Source organism: Bos javanicus, chromosome 28 (assembly GCF_032452875.1).
Source record: "Bos javanicus breed banteng chromosome 28, ARS-OSU_banteng_1.0, whole genome shotgun sequence".
NCBI classification, from domain to species: Eukaryota; Metazoa; Chordata; class Mammalia; order Artiodactyla; family Bovidae; genus Bos; species Bos javanicus.
In genome coordinates this window covers 3606539-3612538 of record NC_083895.1, presented here as the reverse complement: position 1 = coordinate 3612538, position 6000 = coordinate 3606539, and the positions used below count along the sequence as shown (strand labels likewise).

The window sequence follows — 6000 nt, the reverse complement described above, 5'->3', positions numbered from 1 at the left end:
TTTGCAGTACCCTAGTAACAAATGGTGTTGAGAATCATTTCACGAGTTTATGTGCCATCTGTATGTCTTTTTTCATGAGGTGCCTGTTCAGATCCTTTTTTTTTTTTTTTCCTTTCACAATAAAGATTTTATCAGTTGTTTTGAGAATCAGTACACAGACTTTATGGACAATTTGACAGCAATTCTTAGTGCACATAGCAAAAAAAAAAAGCAATGTAATTTTTAATTCATTTCTAAACAGATTTCTAGTGACTTTTCAGCTTAAGATTTGCAGACAAGAATTCCATAAGAAGATATCAAATAAAAATATCTTCAAGGATTGATAAGCTGTTGCATTGCAAGTCTCAGTAATTTACATTGTAAGATCATACAACCGACATACTCAAATTTTCCATTTTTCACAGTATAGTAACAACTATAAGATTAAGAAAAGTAGACTATCATGACCAAATGTGTTAAAACATGCACATAGTCTGAGAGCAAGGGAGAGACAAGATCAGGGAGCAATTTTCTTGAAGAAACAACTCTACTAAAAATAACAATGGAGTAGAAGCAATTTCAAATGTTCAAGATTGAGGCACCATTCCAGATCAGCAGTGGCTTTTACAGCCGGCTAGTGGCCCTGGGGACACCTCAGGCCTCCGTGGTTCCTTTTTCCTCACAGAGGAAGTTGTGAATCACCTCCTCCACATCACTGTTTCTTCTGCTCCTGCTGCTGCTTGTAAATGGGCTCTTCTAATGTCTGTCTCATTTTTGGAAGCCCTGAAAGAAGGTATGATTGGTTCAGCTAGTTCCCATCATCCAGATGCATTGAATTGTTTGAGACCCCTAACCTATTAGGTTACAAGCCAGCCCATAACTGGCTCTGGGAAAGACAACCACCACGGTCCATGACCAGGTGCTGAAGTCATAGGATAGGGTCCCCTAACTCTGAGAAGGGGGCACAGTGCTTAAACAGACTAGTTTGGGATTTGGTGGCAAAGTTAGTCAGGTTTCCTCCAGGGGCAACCTCTCCCCATCACCATCCCTGTTAATAAATACTCCTCCAAAACACTAACATCTGAATAAAGGAATCTCTAAAGGAGAGGGCTGTCTGATAAATGTGAATTTCTGGTTTGAGGGCCTGTGCCTCCCTTAAAGGCCACAGCCCATCCCAGGATCCCTTACTCTAACAGAGCAAAGAGATTCAAGCTGTTATACTCCCACTCTTTATTATGATGATGTGTGGACACTGTAACTTGAAAAGGAGATACCAGTGGAATCAAGAGTAAAAAAGGAGTGCACTTTGGGCCTATTCATTCTAGGCATGGAATTCTTGCTGTTCTGCATTCTACATTCCATTTCTAAAATTCATTTAGCCATGATTTTATAAATATACATGCTTTATCTCAACCAGCATTTGTACAGGCTTTATCTTTGCATGTGTTCAGCTCCAAGACCTTATGTGATGTTTAGGTACCATTATGTAGAGGAGCTAACTGATGAGAAAAAATTAGTTCAAGGTGTCACAAAATTTGAACCACTATGGTCTGGAAGGTCTCAGGGTAAAGTGGTGCTGTAGTGGCCTCCTCAAGTTATTTCTAATAGTTTGTGTGGATTTTATTTTGGGTATTTGTTGGTTTTCTTGTGTGTGTGTGTGGCTCAGAAATGATCTCTGACAATCATGCAATGTGAGCTGTAGTCTGTAGGTGGATGTTAGTATCAAGGGCGAGTTGGATGCAATCTCATTTTGGGTATCTCATTTAAATAAGCCATGTTTCCCCAAAAAAGAGATGTAGCCTAATCTCTAGAGCAAACGACATTTTCCATGAATTGGAGCTAGCTTAGTGCCTCTAAGAAGTCTTTAGAAATACTCACCAGCTTCTTCTAGTTTCTTGAAGGACACATTGTCTGTGAAATAATTAACACAACCCTTCCTTCCTCCACCTGCAGTTGTGAGGAACATCCCCCATGGGGTCTGAAGCAAGATTCTTCAAGGGGAGAAAAAAATATTAATGTCAGCCAAGTTTGTTCTGATCATGTTTCCCCCTTTTCTTTGTGTGTGTTTTAAAACTCACTTCAATCTTAGGTCACAGTATTTCATTGTTGCTACTGCCCAGATCTTTCTAATCTCCATCTGTGGGCTTGTGCTTCCCAATAGAAACCACAGAGGCAAGTGTAATTAAAGTGCAGTGACATCTGCATTTTGTATGAGCTCAGTCCATTTTAGTTCTCACAATATTGGGGGAATGAATAAATCATGGTCTTCAAGTTGCAAACAGTTACAACACAGAGTCTCAGGAGAGACAGTAACTAGGATTCAAAATGCTCTGAGCTATTTTTGGCAGCTAAGCTATTGCTTTAAAGACTCATTGTAAACCTGGATATCATTCTCTTTCGGACATTTTGAAATGGTCCTGAAAAATTCATCTTAGAGGTGGAGGAGTTTTATTAGATTTCCTTAACTTTCATGCAAAAGCAATCCACTCTTTCCTCAAGAGAAGCACTTAGAAGAGGCACCTTCATCAGTGCCTGGTAACATGCAGGAATGCCCCTGTTAGTAATTTATTATAAATTGGTAATTCATTGTTCTGACTTTCATCTAAGGGGCCTGTCACAGAGGAGAGGTGGACTGTGAGTAGTTTTCTATGGGTCACCCCAGCATTATTTGTCTTTAGCCCTAGAGTCATCAAAGAGTTTCTGTCAAAACCAAAACCAAACATGTTTCTGGCAATCAGGCAGTTTGGGCACCTTGTTCAACTCTTCTGATTGAAATGACTACATTGTTGAATAAATATTACATTTTTCCTTTTAAATGCATTGATGGATGGAACTGTTAGGTAGTTAGAATAGGGAAAAGGAGTCCAAAATGGCAGTGGCTAAAAGAAAAGGAAGGGAAAAGCCCATGAAAATAGAACAGAGGAAGGTCAAACGAAGGTCCAAGGACTGGAGTGAGGACTTCAGGTAGAAAAGCACTCCTGACTAAGCCCAATTTGCATAGGGCAGGCCCAGAGGGAAGAAAAAACATAAAAAGAGGAGCCAAAGGGCTCTCTCTCTCTGTCTCTCTCCTGTGCGCTGGGGCGCTCTTCTCTTCATGTCTTTGGATTGACATGCCCTCAAGCCTCAAAGATGGATTTTCCTGCTATCTTTTAAATAAAATAGAGCTGTAACACTGAGCTGTAACACTGATTTGTCTAAGAGCTATAACATGGTCTGTTCGAGACCTGAGAGCTGTAACATGGTCTGTACAAGACCCGAGAGCTGTGACACGCTGAGGGGGCTTTAATGTCCGTCACTCCAAATCTTTGTTGTGATGAGACAAAAACCGAGGAGCACATACTCGCTTGAGACAGAACCAAAATAAGAAATCCACAGAGACTCAAAACAAAGCTAGATTTCATTTTGAAGTTTTCTGTTGAAAATGATTGAGCTTCTTCATTGTTGAGCACATAGATGTCAGGGCAGATGAAAATCCTGGTGACCACACCTAGAGAGAAATCTGCATAAGACTGGAACCCGAAAGGCCTGCGATTATAACCTTTAGGGTGAACCGGAAATAAATCTTAAAAAGTAAAGCAAAGAAACTTATTTATCCAGACAGAGCTGGAAAATGAAAGACACTCCCTTGGAAATACATAACTTTAAGATATTATACAAGTTTTCTTACTAAATTCAAATAAGCTCAGTAGCCATTAAAAATTAAAAGTAGATAATTTTATTTAAGGTGGTCCCAGGTTGGTAGTACCCTCAGCCTACTGTGAAAAGTAAATGTAAATCCTTTTTGATGGGATTAACATCAGCCGAGCACTCAAAAAATTTCCAGATATAATGGTTCAAGGAAATAAGCTGCTCATAACAAAAATCACAAAATCTACAACAAATAAGGTGACATGTGTGAAGGCCAACTGAAAAAAGAAACAGTAGAAAAAAATACACAAAGAAAGCTTGAAAATACAAGTTAACAACAACAGATCACACAAAATGACTAAAAGTTTTTTGTTTGTTTTTTAAAAGAACACTCAAAATTAAAAAGCAGTAAATGAAAGGAAAACTCAAAAGGATTAACAAGAAGATTAGATATGGCTAATCACTTCAGTATTCTTGCCTTGAGAACCCCATGAACAGTATAAAAAGGCAAAATGATAGGATACTGAAAGAGGAACTCCCCAGGTCAGTAGGTGCTCAGTATGCTACTGGAGATCAGTGGATAAATAACTTCAGAAAGAATGAAGCGATGGAGCCAAAGAAAAAACAACACCCAGTTGTGGATGTGACTGGTGATAGAAGCAAGGTCCAATGCTGTAAAGAGTAATATTGCATAGGGACCTGGAATGTTAGGTCCATGAATCAAGGCAAATTGGAAGTGGTCAAACAGGAGATGGCAAGAGTGAATGTCAACATTCTAGGAATCAGGGAACTAAAATGGACTGGAATGGGTGAATTTAACTCAGATGACCATTATATCTACCACTGTGGGCAGGAATCCCTTAGAAGACATGGAGTAGCCATCATGGTCAACAAAAGACTCTGAAATGCAGTACTTGGATGCAATCTCAAAAACGACAGAATGATCTCTGTTCGTTTCCAAGGCAAACCATTCAATATCACTCACAGTAATCCACATCTATGCCACAACCAGTAATGCTGAAGAAGCTGAATTTGAACAGTTCTATGAAGACCTACAAGACCTTTTAGAACTAACATCCAAAAAAGATGTCCTTTTCATTATAGGGGACTGGAATGCAAAAGTAGGATGTCAAGAAATACCGGGAGTTACAGGCAAATTTGGCCTTGGAACACAGAATGAAGCAGGGCAAAGGCTAATACAGTTTTGCCAAGAGAACGCACTGGTCATAGCAAACACCCTCTTACAACAACACAAGAGAAGACTCTACACATGGACATCACCAGATGGTCAACACCGAAATCAGATTGATTATATTCTTTCCAGCCAAAGATGGAGAAGCTCTATACAGTCAGCAAAAACAAGACTGGGAGCTGACTCTGGCTCAGATCATGAGCTCCTTATTGCCAAATTCAGACTTAAATTGAAGAAAGTAGGGAAAACCACTAGACCATTCAGGTATGACCTAAATAAAATCCCTTGTGATTATACAGTGGAAGTGAGAAATAGATTTAAGGGACTAGATCTGATAGATAGAGTGCCTGATGAACTATGGAATGAGGTTCGTGACATTGTATGGGAGACAGGGATCAAGACCATCCTGAAGAAAAAGAAATGCAAAAAAGCAAAATGGCTGTCTGGGGAGGCCTTACAAATAGCTGTGAAAAGAAGAGAAGCAAAAAGCAAAGGAGAAAAGGAAAGATATAAGCATCTGAATGCAGAGTTCCAAAGAATAGCAAGAAGAGATAAGAAAGCCTTCCTTAGCAATCAATGCAAAGAAATAGAGGAAAACAACAGAATGGGAAAGAATAGAGATCTCATCAAGAAAATCAGAGATACCAAGGGACCATTTCATGTGAAGATGGGCTCAACAAAGGACAGAAATGGTATGGACCTAACAGAAGCAGAAGATATTAAGAAGAGGTGGCAAGAATACACAGAAGAACTGTACAAAAAAGAGCTTCATGACCAAGATAATCACAATGGTGTGATCACTCACCTAGAGCCAGACATCCTGGACTGTGAAGTCAAGTGGGCCTTAGAAAGCATCTCTACGAACAAAGCTAGTGGAGGTGATGGAATTCCAGTTGAGCTATTTCAAATCCTGAAAGATGATGTTGTGAGAGTGCTGCACTCAATATGCCAGCAAATTTGGAAAACTCAGCAGTGGCCACAGGACTGGAAAAGTTTTCATTCCAATCCCAAAGAAAGGAAATGCCAAAGAATGCTCAAACTACCACACAATTGCACTCATCTCACATGCTAGTAAAGTAATGCTCAAAATTCTCCAAGCCAGGCTTCAGCAATACGTGAACCGTAAACTTCCAGATGTTCAAGCTGGATTTAGAAAAGGCAGGGGAACCAGAGATCAAATTTCCAACATCCACTGGATCATC

General features: G+C 39.6%; 1 long non-coding RNA gene across 1 annotated transcript in view; it reads right to left on the bottom strand.

The window, feature by feature from the left end:
• Nucleotides 1–201: 201 nt before the first annotated feature.
• Nucleotides 202–6000, bottom strand: part of LOC133240281 (uncharacterized) — a 56306-nt gene continuing 50507 nt past the window's right edge. Inside the window, exons 2-3 of the long non-coding RNA XR_009734174.1 lie at nt 1858–1970; nt 202–762 (exon numbers count right to left, since the gene is read on the bottom strand). This is a non-coding gene — a long non-coding RNA (uncharacterized LOC133240281). The remainder of the gene's footprint in view (nt 763–1857; nt 1971–6000) is intronic.